General features: G+C 37.6%; 1 pseudogene; it reads right to left on the minus strand.

Moving 5' to 3' along the window:
* Positions 1-516: 516 nt before the first annotated feature.
* On the minus strand, positions 517-8,056 carry LOC127412041 (protein STPG4-like; annotated as a pseudogene).
* Positions 8,057-9,454: the final 1,398 nt, after the last annotated feature.

Raw genomic sequence — 9,454 nt, forward strand, 5'->3', positions numbered from 1 at the left:
AATGTCAGCAGAATCTTTCAGGACCTGTTAAATAGGGTTAATCTTGCTGCTGTGTGATAGAGAGTGTTGTAAACAGCTGTTTTATTGTGTGACACTGACCTCTTTGTTCAAGATGAATGAATGTTATGTGAGTGTGAGAGTCATCACTAAGCTCTGTGCATTATATGGGCGGCCAGGCTGCAGTCAGTTCATGGCATAACAGAGATTGCTATGAGACCATGTCAAGAGGTAAATGCTGAACCGAGATATTAATGCTAAATGTAACTTGAGTGAATTTGATCTGCGCGTCTGAGAGTATTCTGTCTATGTAAAAACATAAAAGATGAATTGCTTTTTTATTGTAAGAGCTGTCAAAGCTAAAGTGTGTAATTTCGGCACCACTAGCATCACCAATCGGAATTGCAAAAATAATGACTGAAACAGGTTTCCCAATCATTCCCCCTGCAGCCACTGGTCAAACTAACAGATAGTCCAGTCTGGGGCTTGAAGGGAGGAATACGTATGGGTTTCAATGGACTAAAGGGAGGACATAGTTCGAGGTATGTTGTGAAAGAGGAGGTCATGGGCCCAGTCCACTTTGACCTCAGCGCTTAACTGTTGACCCTTTGGCCATGTGGGCTCAAACACGGCAGGTCCCGGAGTTCCCTATAAAAGAATAAATTATAAGTTCCACAAAAGTTGTGATAGTCTGACATTTATCCATACAGTAGGTAAAATGGTTTTGGTGTTCTAAAATGTTCACCCATAAATGTTCATGTCATCAGTTACTCACCCTCATGTTCCAAATCTCTATACGTATCTACCAGATATTCCAACTTGGGATGCTGCGATCATTCACAGGACAAACAATGCTGTTATTTTAAGTGTCATTGATGCCAAACCTGGTACAACATATCGGTAACACTTTACAATAAGGTTCCATTCATTAACATTATTTAATGCATTGTTTTATGAACTAACAATGAACATTATATTTTTAACAGCATTTATTTAATGAATCTTTTTTTAATTTTAACGTTAATTTATAAAAAATACAATTGTTCATTGTTAGCTCATTTAGTGTAGTAGTTCATAGTGAATAAACTAATGTTAACATATGCAACTTTTGATTTTGAAAATGTATTAATATATGTTGAAATTAATACGGAGCCCCTAAGAGGAAAGGGCGGGAATGTATCCTTGCAATAAATTTACCATGGTTTTACTACAGTAACCATATTTTAACCTTTATATTCAATGTAAAACCATATTAATAATACAAGAAAAGGAAAACTATGGTAATAAAAATAATGTTGTGGTTATTATGTTTTACTACAAATACCATGGCTTATCTATAGTAAAACCATGGTCACTATATGGATACAGTATACTGTATTTAAACTATGAATTCCACCAAAAAACATGGTTACTTAAATTAGTTTTCATAGCTATTACTATGTTACTACAGTAAAATCATAGTTAAACTATGGTATTTGTATAGTAAAACCATAATACCCAAAACATAATTATTTTTATTACCATAGTTTTTGTTTTTCTATATTATCACTATGGTTTCACTATTTACAATCAAACTTATTTACCATACATTTTTACCATCGTTTTACTGCAGTTACCATATTTTAACCATGATATTTGTAGTAGTGAAGCCATAGTGATAATACAGGAAAACAAAATCTATGGTAATAAAAATAGTAATTTTGTGGTTATTATGGTTTGACTATACAAATACCATAGTTTAGATATGGTTACACTAAAGTAATATTGTAGTTAACTATAAAGTTAAGTAACCATATTTTTTGGCAGAAACAATGACATCAATACAGTATACTGTATCCATATAGTAACAATGATTTTACCATAGATTAACCATGGTTAATCTTGTGGTTACTACGGTTTTACTACAAATTTAATGGAATTTGTATAGTAAAACCATAATAACCACAAAATTATGATTTTTATTACCATAGTTTTTGTTTTCCTGCATTATTACTATGGTTTTAAAACAAATATCAAGGTTAAAATATGGTTACTGTAGTAAATCCATGTTAAATTTATTGCGAGGGAATGCAAAACTTATTGTGAGGGCATGCATTAAATACCCGCCCTGTCCTCTAAGGGGCTCCATAAAATTAACATTAACAAAGATTGGGGCCTGGGTAGCTCAGCAAGTATTGACGCTGACTATCACCCCTGGAGTCGCGAGTTCGAATCCAAGGCGTGCTGAGTGACTCCAGCCAGGTCTCCTAAGCAACCAAATTGGCCGGTTGCTAGGGAGGGTAGATTCACATGGGGTAACCTCCTCGTGGTCACATGGGGTAACCTCCTAGTGGCTCTCGCTCTCAATGGGGCGCGTGGTAAGTTGTGCGTGGATCGTGGAGAGTAGCATGAGCCTCCACATGCGGAGAACCACATATTCCTCAACCGAAAATGGAGTGTTTCGAAAACACGCAAAGCTCTCCATTACCACACACTTTGGAAAATAATTCTCAAAAAAAAAAAAAAAAAAAATGGATTAGTGTGGATGTGGCCTCTGTTTTCGGCTGAGGAAAAACGTGCTTTCAGTGTGGATGAGAGGTGTAAACATAGCAAAATCATTGCGTTTTCAAATGAAAGCATATAAGTGTGGACATGGCTTTAGATTTGTCTCTTAATACATAGAAATGGAGCTCACAGAGTGCACACTGTACAGCCAGGGTACTGTGGACCTAAAGCAGGAAGTGACTGCAGGGCCTGTGCTTGGTCACGGGTTGTAATATCCAGGCACAGGTCCTGCCTTCTGATCCGTCAATCAAAGACAAAGTACCAAAATAGAAATTAAAAGAGTTAATATCCAAAAAAAGGATGACTTTTCTCAAACCGTTTAGAGTGCTCCAATAGAGCAATTCATTAAACTAAGCCTGAATCCACAAACACAGACACACTGTATTTGTATTAAAAGTATGGTTGAGAAGAAGAGCTTCCATCACTCAATGACTGTGCTACAGAAGCTGCCTGCTACCATTACATGCCATTTGATTCCACTGGCTGTCTAACTTGAACATGTTGGTCTGTGCTGTGGTGCGTGTGGTGGGTTGAACTGTGCCAGAGGTGTTAATGCATAATAACAGGGGAACTTGCTTCCCTCATGAGGTCAGCTTCTGATGGTTTTCACAGGCATCAAGCCATTGCTGGCCTAGTTCTATGGGACGGCCAGCCAGCTCAAAATTCCGCTGGATAAGAGTGGATAGCTGTGCCATACTACACATGTCTGTAGAGCCACTGAGCTATTATTTCATTAAGGGTGTGAAGTACAATCAAGAAGAGCCACATTCAGCACCCTCCAATCCCAGCCATTCATTATTAAGCCTTTTCACCTTACTAGTTTAAGTGCCTTCAAGTTGAGCAGCGAAACTCAAATTGAGAAAAAAAGAAGAATCACGAATGAGATCTGTTTAATATCTCAATTTTTTCTCCTAGTCGGCAATAAGATTAAATGGAGAGCAAAGGCAGAAAAGTCTCCTGCTTAGATTTTTCTAAGTGTACATTAGTGTAAATAAACCCCTAAACTATTAAAGTGCTATGAAAATCTGTTGATCTGTCATCTTGTGATTCAGCTTGAGGTTTCTTCGCTACTTAACCTTTGACAAAACACTTGTCTTACACGAGACGACAGGCTCTTCAAACCACACAATGCCCTAATGTTCACCCTAATGAGACCCAGAGGATGACTTAGCATCTTCACTGTTCCATCAACACCAGACAGCTGCCAGCACAGCTCGAATAACCAGTCAGTAACGACACACTCCCGGCACGACTGAAGCCACAGTGCATGAGGTGTAAAAACAGTGACACATGCACGGGCCAGTGAAACTCAGAGGAGCTGAGATGCTTTACGAAACATTCTAAAGTACATTTAAAGGAACAGTTAACATGTACTGTACACATAAATTCCGGTTGGTAGAGTTTGTCACATTGAAACTGGACACTTACATGGAGAAAGCTGACCCTCTGTACCACTGAACGGAACATCACGTGTCTGCAATAAGAGACGCGTGTCATGAGAGAAGAGAATAAAATGGTGCAGACAGGGTGAAGACGAGAGAGTCAACAGGAGTAGGGGAAACAATAAGGATTGTTTCTGCTGGCCCAGTTAAATTTTTTCTTGCCCTGTGAGTATTTTCACTGGACCCACCACAAAAAACAAAAACAAAAAATAAAACAAACAAACAAACAAAAATAATAAATAAATATATATATATATGTATATATATATATATATATATATATATATATATATATATATATATATATATATATTATGTTTAGTAACATATTAAGAAAGACATACAAATTTTAAGCAGTTTCAGGAATGCCCTGTGGTGTGCATTGTATGGTTAGTCTAAAAAAAAATTGTAGAAAAACTGAAATTATGAAAAAAGGAAATGATGACCAGTTATACACTTTCCCTTATGCATGGCTACTTGTACAGTGCATGTTAATTTTAACCTAAAATCTTGGTGGGTATGTTGTCAATTTCCGAAATATTTTTTATTTTTCATCAAATGTTACGTTTTCTTTACCAAAAAAACAACAACAAAACATTGGGCTTTTATTTGTGAAAATAGCCAGAAATCTATGGTTTATGGTAATTTGCTTCTGTCACCGGTCCTACTCGACCCGCCCCGAGCGGGATTCAAACTGGTAGTCCCCGGCATGGGATTCCGACGTGATAGCAAGGAGGCTATAAAATCCATGGCCTCTAGCCTCGGTCGCTAGTGCGTCTCTTAAGGCCAGGAGATTGAGGTTTACACCCTTCACAACAATCATGTACCAGCTGGCTACTGTTACACTCACCCCCTTAACCTCACTCCCATCCAGGTCACAGCACCAGTGTCACCAGTTCCTACTCAACTCGCCCCAAGCTGGATTCAAACCAGCTATCCCCAGCATGGGAGTCTGACACGCTAGCAAGGAGGCTATGAAAGTCATGACCTCTAGCCTCGGTCGCTAGTGCGTCTCTTAAGGCCAGGAGAGTGAGGTTTACACCCTTCACAACAATCATGTACCAGCTGGCTACTGTTACACTCACCCCCTTAACCTCACTCCCATCCAGGTCACGGCACCAGTGTCACCAGTTCCTACTCAACTCGCCCCAAGCTGGATTCAAACCAGCTATCCCCAGCATGGGAGTCTGACACGCTAGCAAGGAGGCTATGAAAGTCATGACCTCTAGCCTCGGTCGCTAGTGCGTCTCTTAAGGCCAGGAGAGTGAGGTTTACACCCTTCACAACAATCATGTACCAGCTGGCTACTGTTACACTCACCCCCTTAACCTCACTCCCATCCAGGTCACGGCACCAGTGTCACCAGTTCCTACTCAACCCGCCCCGAGCAGGATTCGAACCAGCTATCCCCAGCATGGGAGTCTGACGCGCTAGCAAGGAGGCTATAAAAGCCATGACCTCTAGCCTCGGTCGCTAGTGCGTCTCTTAATGCCAGGAGAGTGAGGTTCACACACTGCATAGCTATCACGGACCAGCTAGCTACCATTACACTTATAATGCTGCCTTCATGTGCTATCGGAATTATCCTACTTCCAACTTCTGAAGTGATAATTACGAATACGTCACGTTCAAGTGCTTTGTTGTTGGAAAGAACAGGAAACATGGATGATGCCAGGTTCATTCATACATATTTCTTGAGGAACTTTTATTTTGAGACTATAATACATATTACAACATGCATTAAATAGTTGCTGATACTGTATACATGTACATTCATGAATATGACCTAAATGGCAAGAGCTAACAATTAGCTGTATTTAGAAAAATTAACAAAACCTGTCATTCACTACATAAACTGTACTCTCCTTTGCCATGTTGAAAGTTTACTGTACATCTCCTCCCAACTTGGAAATTCTCAACTTGGAAGTTCATGTGCAACTTTCGAGTGGTAAACTCGTATTTACGAAAATATTGTATTTACAATATAATGACTGGCTGTCATCATTCTTGTTGAGTCCTGTACTAAAGCAACTGTGATCTGTTCTGTGAGCTGGCTGAGGTTAATGATGAAAGTGAAAATGTTGAGCACAAACATCTCAGAGCTTCAGTGTGTGAATGTTTTCTGACTAGGTGAGTGTGGAAGAGTGTTGAGTGGTGAAGCTGGCTACTCACTTGCATGATGATTTGGGGACAGGTAACATCATAATGACCAGGTGAGAGGTTAATATCCGGTTAAACACACACACACAGGATAACACTGTACTGTATAAAGTCATTGTTTTGACACACATTCAAAAGTGGGCAGCATTCAAATTGATTCATATAAGAAAACATTTTTGGTTTCATTCAGTACCAAGTATTACATAAATGACTATAGTGCTGTCTACATTATATGGATTTTCATTGCATTACATAACAAAATATCAAACCCAACTGGCATATCCAAACAAATGAAGCTAGACCTTTTCCAGCCATTTTTGCAATTACTACCAACTGGTCTAAAGTGTTTTTTAGTGGATGTATGAAGACAGTTGAAGTCAGATACAGTACTTTGTTATGACATTCATACTTTGAAGAATACTTTAAGTATCCAAATACTCTTAGGGGCCATTGTAGGATCGCTTGAGGACTTTGTCGGACTCACCTTGTCCCTGATGCCTAAAGTGTAGTTATCAGGTCTGGGGCAGTTTTTGAAAGAGTAAGTTGCCTGGTGCATGAGAGCCTCTTTGGTTGAATCAGTGAAGTTGTATGCCCCAGGCAATAATACATCCCCTCTACACACACATGGCATGAGGTTGTTTCGGCCGATGCCTTTGAAGCCATACGTTCTTTTCACTGGGTTGAGACTTGTCTCCTCTATGAAATCTTATGTGTGGTAACTGCCAGGAATAGGAGTTTTCTGGTGGTGGAAAGAAGAGACCTCACTTTATTCTTTGCACAGAAGCCTCTTATTGCACCAAAACCTCACTTATTCTTTGCACAAAAGCCTCTTATTGCTCTGTGAACACTTCATATTGTCTGTTTTCTTTGAATAGTGAAGCTTTTGGACCATTTAAAAAAAAAAATTTTAAATTCTCCAATGACTGGATCTTTTGTAAATTTCATCTTAATAGTGTTTCTCCACCAGCCACTTCTGTCAGTGTATACCTCTTTGTCATATTTCTAAAAACAAATTGGGGTTCCCCCCTTGCCATCTGACCAGGTCCCCCTTGAATGTTTCGCCGTCCAGGCACCCTCCTTTGAGGTTGGTTTGCATATGCTGCATACCCAGTTTTTTGCGCCAATGTGTTCAACTACACACTGTTTTGAAAGTAAAGCCACAAGACTTAAATATTACACATTATCATGAGTTTAGTGTGATTCAATTATTAACTAACCATGTCTATACAAAGTTATATGCAATTTTTCAACTCCTGTCATGACGATGTAAATCCAATAGTTCCGGTATCTTTCGAAGATATGTGCAAGGATACCAGAAAGGGACTGTTTACATTGAAAAATCCACCCACAGGAATTACCAGAAGTTCATCTGCTTAGAAAAGTAGTCCCACCGCTAAAAGGGCAATTTAGACAATTTTACAGATCAAATAAGGCACGTTTTTGTATGGAAGACATAATACAAGCACTTTAACAAATATATGAGCTTCGCATTTCTGCTTTTAAACCTTCAGGATCAGGAATGCATTGCCTCATAGACTTCCATTCTTTCTTAGTGCATTACTATAATGCAGTTTTTGTTTTAATCTAATCAAACTGAGGGATGAGCCGAATTTATTTTCTGTGTTAATAGACATAATGCCACAGATGATGTTGATAGAACTTGTATTATTAATCTTTCACACACATTTTGACGTATACATAATTTCTCCGCTGGTTTGCATAAAGATACTTTCCTGGAGTATTTTTCCTGCAGTAACCTATGCACCAGCAGTAAATGTAAAAGCTTACAAGAAGACTTGACTTACCCTATCTATACCTTTTTCTTTGGGTAATGTTTTTTCTCTTCCTGTGTTCATAGTTCTGTCGGTCACCTGCTTGTCTTCTGTAACAGACACCTCCATGACAAGAAGCATTGCTTAGGTACAAATACTGTTTATCTATTAATCCAGAGTACTGGATACATGAGTTTCTGCTCTTTGTTTGCTCTAATTCATTTTTTTTAATCTTCTTAATGAAGAATTTGTATTGCAATGTCCATAGTTTTCATAACATAATTTATTCAGTAGGCCTAGGTATAAAACTTAGTTAAAATATTAACTTGTTATTACCATAGGAAAGACAAATCACAAGATATCTCTTTAATGTCTCAGTTGTTTTTCCAGCAATGTCATTAAATGGCGAGCAAATGTATGTACATTTTCTGCTTATCAAATGTTTCTCCCAATAAGATCCCAGTAATCTCACATGTGTCTCCTGGTTTCAAAAAATGTGCCCAGACTTGCCAAGATACCAAAGTCTGCAATCAAAAGTCAGAGATCTCAATATGAACTCAAACATCTCTCACCCAATCTTCCAAAATCAAATGATCAGAACTATGATGCAATCCACAATAATTTTTCTTGATCTATATTTCTACAGTAACACTTTACATTAGTATTCCCTTTGATAAATGGTTCAGTAATGACCAATAACTCATTTACAAATGCAATATACATCACTGATATATGGTTATAACATCATGAATAAAAAAGGTGATTGTCATTCAATACTTGCCAAATAGTGAGCTCTTTTACCTCACATATTATAAATACTTAAAAACACTTATTCAACATTTATTTACGAAGCTGTACCTTAATGTAAAGTAGACACATATGAAGCATTTATTAATGTGTTGTCAACATTAGAAATCTGTTGACTACATAAAATTTAGTATGTTTTAATGGTCATCAGGCTTTATTATTTGATATATGCTGTGAATGAGAATGAAGACCTGAAAAGTAGAGGACTTTAGGTAACTAGGACTAGGTAAATTTGTATACCACTCAGAATAGCACCATTCTTTTGACATAATAGTAACAACACAAGTGAATCGAGACATATCAGTAATGAATGTAAACACAAAGCGGACAGTAGCAAAATGGCATAATCCCTCTTTTTAATCTCTTTATTTTTATGGCATTGTGACATAAATCTTGAATTTAAAGTTTTTTTATTAATATTATGTATTTATTAAGCATTTATAACATGTAAGTTCAAATGCTCCCTCTTTGGCAAGTATTGCGTGAAAGTTGCACTTTTTACTCATGTTGTTATAATGATATATGCATACTATACTAATGCATACTAATGATTTATAATGCATTTGTAAATTTCTTATTAGTCATTAACCCTTTTATAAAACTTTAACAAAGGAGCCATTAATGTAAAGTGTTTCCATTCTTTCTGACTGTCTAATTGGTGTCTATTTTCTCCTAAGGATTCTTCTGAGACAAACATCTGAGACAAAGTCGATACATAAATGAAATTTAAAT

This window comes from Myxocyprinus asiaticus, chromosome 21, assembly GCF_019703515.2.
Source record: "Myxocyprinus asiaticus isolate MX2 ecotype Aquarium Trade chromosome 21, UBuf_Myxa_2, whole genome shotgun sequence".
Lineage (NCBI taxonomy): Eukaryota > Metazoa > Chordata > Actinopteri > Cypriniformes > Catostomidae > Myxocyprinus > Myxocyprinus asiaticus.